Source organism: Micromys minutus, assembly GCF_963924665.1.
Source record: "Micromys minutus genome assembly, chromosome: X".
In the NCBI taxonomy this organism is placed as follows: domain Eukaryota; kingdom Metazoa; phylum Chordata; class Mammalia; order Rodentia; family Muridae; genus Micromys; species Micromys minutus.
Window position 1 is genome coordinate 52,076,337 of NC_137970.1, and position 7,909 is coordinate 52,084,245.

The 7,909-nt window shown below is 41.9% G+C and overlaps 1 protein-coding gene across 1 annotated transcript in view; it reads right to left on the minus strand.

The window, feature by feature from the left end:
- LOC308414626 (fibronectin type III domain containing protein 3C1-like) overlaps nt 1-7,909 on the minus strand; it is a gene marked incomplete at its 3' end in the record, with an annotated part of 94,434 nt that overhangs the window by 20,728 nt on the left and 65,797 nt on the right. The gene's annotated exons all lie outside the window — the stretch shown is intronic.

The following is a 7,909-nucleotide window of genomic DNA, read 5'->3' on the forward strand; positions in this document are numbered from 1 at the left end:
TTATATCCAGAGGCCAGCTTTTCACAACTCTCCTTATTTCCCAGTTCTTACATTCTTTCCACCCATTTTTCTAAGGTACTCCTTGAGTCCTGAATCACGAAAGGTTTATATAGATGGCTGACCCCCTGGGAGTTCATTCTCAGCTGTCTGTACATGGCACTGTATCCCTTGGGAGCTGCTGATTTAAAAACAAGAATCTCTGACCAAATTTGAGAGCAACACAATTTGATGGGTATACAGACCTAATGGTTTAAAAAGAACGTTCATAGCAGTGCCAGAGGGGACAGAGTAGCTGCAGGAAGATCAGTATGAAAGGGGCAGCCAAATCAAAGAGATAGGACAAAGAAGATGTTAACAATTAACTGGAGTCCTGCAGGAGCTCTACCCATTAACCTCTGTAATCCATCTCAAACAGAGATGATGAACTAATACAGGAATTAGCCCTCATCATTCAGAAGTGCACATAGCCTCCTCTGGATGGCCTTCAGGTAATAAAATCCTATATAATATACGGCAGTTGGAGAACAGATCTGGTCATGGACTGTCAAGAGCTGATGTGCAACATCACATCCAGATGAACAAGAATTGAGACTTCTTAATATTTGTTTGGAAGTCTCTGTGCCCACCTCCATCAGACCCCCAAAATTGGTAGGAGAAAGATCACCTTCACAGCCCGGCATGTCCTGACAGAAGGCAAGTTCTGGATTTGGAACTCTGTGTCAGGAAGAAAGAATTAGTTTCGGGGCACAGGAAGGTAAGAGGATACTGATAACTGATAAAAAGAAGAGACATAAATGCCTGGAAGCTGCAAATGTGAAAGATTCCAGTACTGTATGACAGGCAGAGATGTAGAAAGGTTGAAGCAGGATATCTGGAAGAGCTTCCCTGAGTGTCTGCCTTTGTTGCTAAGAATGAGTGTGCCAAAGGGAAATGGAGTGTCCAAAGTCTGGGGCTGTGACAGGCTAATAGGGTGGTATGACAATCTGAAGGGGACACCTCCAAGGTTGAGTTGAAAATGATTGTTTTTAAGAACAGGATTTCAGGGAATTCAAGACTATGAATTTAATTGCAGGAGAAGGAAGGTTTAGTAGCAGAGGACAAGAGGGTGGGAAAAGAAGGAAGGGATCAGGAAGCCAAGCTCTTCCCTGGCAGTCAGGGGATTCAAGTTTTGGTTTCTGACTGACTAGTGGTAGGTAGTTCAGTTCTAAGGAGTTCTTCAGATTGAACAAGGAGAGGCATGTTAGTGTAGAGAGTTGGGGCAAGAGTGATTAAGGTCAGGTGGCAAAGATCAGACTGTATGTTGCCAGAGGATGCATAGAGAGCCTTGGTAGGACAGGCAAAGGCTTTTCTAATATAACCAGGGTAGGGACTCAAAGCAGGTTATAGGTAGGTATGTGATCTCTGGAAATAACCATGATGGCCTTCTTGCAGAAATCTTTGCCTCCATTCCAGCCATCCTCATGTGTGTATAAAGATATGTTAGTGTCCTATCAGGCAGGGTAGAGCTCCTTACTAAAGTAAACCAGGCAGCAATGGACATCAGGAAACCATGTTAGTTATTGTGAGGCAGGTGATATCAGACCCAAGATGGGGAGTGGATGGCAACATAAAAGCCCTTCAAGAGATTGGTAGTGAGGGAGACAGCCTAGTTTAGCTATCTGGTAAGGACCCAGACACTGTCTGAGAAAAGGGGGATGAAGAAAGAGAGGAGACAGTGTTAGGTGGTAGACTAGGGTTGGGGGATGGATTCGTTCATATCCTCTGGATAGAGATGAGGCACAACAAGGTCAACCCTGTGCAGAAGGGAAAGGATTTAGTATGTAGTGAGTTGACGGCCCCAGTGTCAAAGTGAGCCTCCTTATGGAGAAGTGGTAGTACCAATGGGAACTATCTTCAAGTTTGGATGTGGGAGTATCCTTCACTTAGAATTAGCTTGTGCAGGCCTTCCCTTGGAGGCTGTACCAAGTTCATTGAAGTGACAATCTAAACAAAATCTCAAGGTGGGAGGAGCAAGGAGTGGTCAATCGAGGCAGGAATAGTGGTGCAAGCACAGATATTATTAGCAAAGGTCTGTAGAAGGCTCTCCATAACTAAAATAGAGACTCACTGGATGAAGTAGGATGGTCCTTGATGGGTTCCATTTGAAAGGATGTGTGGGAAAACTGGGTGGCTGTACAGAAACTCAGAAGGTCAGAGGATGAGAGAGTTAAAGGAACCTCAGGAAGCTGGAGGAACACTAGGGTCAAGAAAAAACTGTAGTACATATGTACCTGAAGGAGGGACAGGCTAGATGGTTTTGAAGATTTTGTTCACTCCTCCTCTTTTCCAAGAAAACTGGTTGTGACAAGAAGTGTAGGAACTTCTGGAAATATTTAGGGTACCAATGATCCATTGAGATAGTTGATATACAAATTCAGAGCCATTGTCAATTTGCTTGAGAGGTATGAGAAATGACTTCTTTAGTAGCCTTGAGGCCACAATGGTGACACATTTGTTAGAACTGGGAAAAGCCTTCAGTCAACATTTTAAAGTGTCAACTACAACCACTACCAGGAATTATTTGGTACATCTTATGGAAGGAAAGCTTAAGTTGCACAGTAAGTAGATGAGTCAGAAAGGTGGTAGCCTAAAGGTAGATTTTTATTGACACATCTGTAGTTCGATTGTTTACAGAAGATCCTGCAAGCATTCTTTCAAGAAAGGCCTGAGATAACATGTGTACTAAGAACATTTCAGAGGGGAAAGGGGTAGCCCTAAGAAGTAGAAATTATTCTCTTGGAGGACAGAAAAGCTTTTCAGGTAAGGAAGAACCTACTAGGCTTTTAAGATATCCAAAGGGTTCTCAAAGGTTGGCTTAGATGGTTCATAAGTGGATTACTGTTATGAGATGATACATTGAAAAGGAGAGAAGATAAGTAAAACATTCAGAAAGGAAAAATAGTGGGGTGCATCATGGCCTTTGGCCAGCTAGCTGGGCCAGGGATTAGGCCATCATGTTCACAAAGTGGAACCTTCTGGTAATGGGGCTGCTTCAATGCAAAACAGTAGAAATTTCCTGTTAAAAACAAGGTGTCCTTTGAAGTGACGAAACAGTACACTCTCAAAGTGTGAGAGTCTGAATGTATGATGTCATAGGACTCATTAAGTGAGTGTAGATGCTAACACTGATATTTCTAGCTAGGTGTAGGACCCCCATTGAGCAATGAGCTCTGCCTGATAAAAGACAGGTCATCTGAAAGGAGAGGGAGGGTCCTTGACTCTGCCACCCTCAGGGCAGGGGCAGTAGTCAAAATCATCCTGGTAGTACTCTAAGATTGTTATCATAGCCAGCTGAAGAAAACTACCATCATTGAACCTTTCCACAGGTCAGCAATTAGAACTGGTAAAAAAACCAGAGGGACTAATCCATTATTTTGTAAAAACTGTGAAGTATTTGGGACACACAAAAATTATACATGTAATTGTTCAGAGTGCAGAGTGGTTAGGGTTTAATGTAATCCAAAGCTGAAGAGAATGCACATTGGAGAAGGGAAGTGTGACAAGACTGGGAACAAAAGGAGGAAGTGGATGAGAGAGTGGAGGGACTAATCATGTTGCACAGTGGTGGGAGACAAAGCAGAGGTTAAAGGAAAGAAAGTTTGAAGGGTCTGGGAATGAGTATAATGACAGTTTCTAGAACATTAAGGCACAAGGGGCCAACTCTGGTAAGTAGTTGAATTTGTTAGAGAAATGGAGAACAGGTCAGAGCAAGTCTCCTACTGGTTGGAGTAGATGGACTAAGGCCTAGTTACAAGCACCAGAGAGGTAAGGAACAGGACATGTCAGGAAGGGTTTGGGAGCCCCAGGGCACTAGTTCCTGAGGGCAGGTTTCAGGCTTATAAAACCTTGCTGTTTGTCTGGACTGCAAACCAGATGACGATGAGATCATCTTTGGATGCAGCATAAGAAGGCTGGGAGACACTCGTAACGCCAGCGACACTGGAGACCTACAACTAACTGTAAGTAGCCTCTGTGGCATCAAACTGAGAGGGGATCTTCTCTGTGTTAGGAACCGGAATTGAATCTACCATAGGAACAGTAACATAGGGAAAGCGTGTTGTGGAGAGAGAGGGGGATACTTGGAAGGAAGATGTGGCAGAGTCAGAGGGAAAGAGAGGACACAAGAAAGAAGAGAACCTGACTGACTGAAGAATGTTCCAGAAGTGACAGGAGCTGTCTCCAAATCCCTGTTGAAAACCTACCAGTTAAGTTGCTGGGAGATTTACAGTCAGGGTAAATCCAAGGGAAGGCAGAAAGAGTTTGAGATTTGGCTGAGGGAAAATGCTGAACAAGGCAATAATGAGGTACAAGAGTGATATTGGAGGTGATGTCTGGGGGATCAGAGAGGTACTGGTTGACAGTTGGGGAATGCACGGGTGCATACGAAATAAGACACCATCTTTCTGTCAAAGGACTAGAAAACAGTGGTAAGAACACTGGCCTTTGGAATAGTAAGGATGGGCATGTTGTCAGTGTTTGCTGAGGTTGTGGCCAAGAGGTTATTAATACGGAGGTGAGAAGAACAGGATTGACACAGGAAAAGCCAACAATGGGGGAAGAAAACATGCAAAAAGGGAGATTCCTAACACTTTCTGATTCTGATCTTAAAGTAATGGAGGGCACTGAGAATTTCCCAATTATCATATGCTATTCAGATCACAGAGAAATGTTGAATTTGTGTACCCACTGAGTCATTTACTATGTCTGATTTCACTTCTGAAATGCAATTCAGATAAGTTAAAGGGGGTACATCAAAAGTTACGTTGAAAATACGGGGGAGAAATTTTGTAACCTGTGTTGCTGAGATTCCAGGGTGTTCTGAATACATCTGACCTGTGTCCCTGTCAGGATGTCAGTCAACTGGGGGACAATTTCTGGAGAGATCAGAAAAGGAAATGGCAGGCATCCCAAAACAACTCCTTGGCCTCTTGATAGAGGAAGTACCCAAGGGACAGATTTCCTAGTCACCTTCGGAGAGAAGCAGAGGGAAGGGAAACAATGAAGACGTAAAAGTACAGATCAAGAAGCCTTCACAATGGCAGAGCTGCTACAGAAGGGAATGTAAAAGGAAATGTAGGAGAGAAGTGAAGGGAAGGAGCAGGAGTAGAGGAAAAGAGAGGAGAAAATAGGAAAGAAAGGGTGACAAGAGAGAACAAGAGGGAGAGGAATGAGAGAACAAGAGAAAGATAGGGCCAGCCCAGTGATTCAGCTAGTACTTAGATTGTGATGGTGAGGGTGTGTCCTGACCAGGATCCCATACTGAGCAGGACTGAAAGAGAAGAACTGAAGGAAGACAGGGAGAAAAAGCCAACAACTCCTCACAGAATAGAGCACAGGATGACCTACCACAATCAGCTGCTTCCTGGGTTACAAGAAGACCCTGACACTCAGGAGGCAGATCCATAGCAGTGGGGACAAGTTAATTTTGAACTAAACCTAAGGAGGTCTCTCATCCCAGAAAGTGAGAGAACAAATATCTCTTCCAGTCTATGGTTTAATCAGAGATGGGGAAAGGGCTGAGGTCAGGTTGGATAGGTAAAAATTCATGGTTAGCAATGTACAAGAATGATATTTGTGGTGTGAACTTTGGGAAGCTGACTATGGGAAAATGAAACTGCTAGCCACAGAAAGGAGGGACTATTCAAATTGGAATTTATTGACAGGAGGAGAGAGGGCTGGAATGAAGGCTGCCACTGAGTCCTGTTCTTGTTCTCTCCCAAAATCATGGGCAGTTATTCCAATTCAGCTTTTCTCTGGGGATGAATTCTTTAGGTGGAGGTTGGCATTCCCTCAAAAGGCAGAGAGGGACTTTCTTGCTTGCAATTTCTCTGTACTTTGTTGATTAGTCATGTCTTGGGGAACATGTATAGCTGCGTAACTTTTAGAACTCATGCTTAAATGTCCTGGCTAACAGCTGCCAGGAGAGAGTCTGCTGGCCCTTGAATGAGCTGGTTCCTTGTGAATAGGAAGAGTGGCCACTAGATAGAGCTCTCGTGCTTCCTGACCTCAGCAGGAAATAGACAATTGTGGCACACATGAGGTGACACAACTTGCTGTGCCTCTCTTTAATCTTCTAGTACACAACCTTAGCTACAAACATCTCCTTATGGTTTTAAAGATCTTGAAGGCCATGTCTAATAAACTGAAGCAAGACAGAAGGATTCCTTTTATCAAATATCTGGAAAGATTTGACTTCCAAAATGTACAGCCAGGCTTTCTGATGTGCAGCCAGATTAATGTACTTCTACATGATTTCAAGCAGCCTAGACTGAAAGTAAGTAGTGTTCCTGAGAGCATCCCTGGTATTATCTCCCACAAAGAATTATAGTTATTAGGTTTGATAATGACCCTTTTCAAAATACCCTGAAATAGAGAACATACAGTCTTGGCAAATCCTACACCAACAGTTTCTACTTCAGTGGCCTGGTAGAGCCAGAGGAGATACATTACTGATCAGGTACCACTCTATGCCCTGGCCTAACTAACCATAGATAAGCAGTCTTGGGTGCCAACAAATGAATACTTCTCAAGGGCATCACCCATGACTATGCTTAGTGGTCATGAAATAATGTAGGAGAATCTATTAAGACACATAAGACATCTCTGTCATAACTGAAAATCATGTGACAGAGACATGGAGACTTAGATATAAATGACCTCAAAGTCTGGAATTCTGTAATGGACTTTGCTTAAAATTCATTAGTAATTCTCTTAGGACCTGCAGACCTACTTCTGATAACACCAACTGGTAACCTGCCACCAAGACACCTTCTTCCTTCTTATGTATCTCAGGAGTACTAATGTAGATTATCCTCGGTACTTACCTCTTTATTATCATTCAGCATTTTTTACTATGTCAAAACTTGTGTAGCAAGTTTAAATCACTTAATATTTAATTATCTTCCAATGCTCTGTAGAGTGTGTTAATCCACCTCAAATACAATTACAATACATACAGTAATGGCTTCTGATAATGTATGATCTTTAGTTCTTAAAATAATTTACTCTTTTGCAACCCAGTAGTATTGAGTTCTTGTAAGTTCTAAGGTTTAAGAAAACTCACTCTAAAAATTTTGTTGTGCTCTTAAAAGGGGCAGGTATATAATCCTCCCATTATGATTCAGAAAATATTCAATGGCCTTGTAAATACAGTATTTGATAACATGTCTCCTTAGCCTTACTGGTCATGTCTCAGCTGTGTATATTGCATAGTTTTGCAGTTGCAGGTCAATATAAAGTACTTTAATTCAAAACAGAATTGCATGTGAATATCTAGTCAAGATGTGTGCACACATGCCTGCTATCAGCAATTTCACTGTAACAAACTTGTCAAACAGACACCTTTACAGCTTTTTAATAATATAATAGGATATACATAATATTCTTTGCAGGGTTGATTATAATCCCAAAAGTAATTTAAACATGTTCAAAACCTAAAGGTGAGTGACAGTGTGAACTAGGGTGAAAGTGGACATTAGAAAATACTGTATTTACTAATTTTTTGAACCTATCAGTATATCTTAAACACATATACATTGAACATATACACAAATGCCTGATGATCATGTGGGAGCAGAGTAAGAAAAACTTTTAAAGTAAACCATGATTTGTCAGTGTTCTTTGGATGTTTAGAAGGAAGAACTTGAGGAAATAGATTACTACTGAACCTTATTGCATTTATTATCTCTCTTAGAAACCTTTCTTCAAGGAAGACTGAATTGGAGCCAATTTGGTGAAAGGACTATAAGGTTTGGAGAATATTCAAAGAAGAAAATAAGTGATCCCCCATTTGGTGAACACGAGACTAGTTCAACTTTTAGTGACACTCCCTTTGCCTCTGAACAAAAGAGTTGAGAGATCTGCTCCTTTT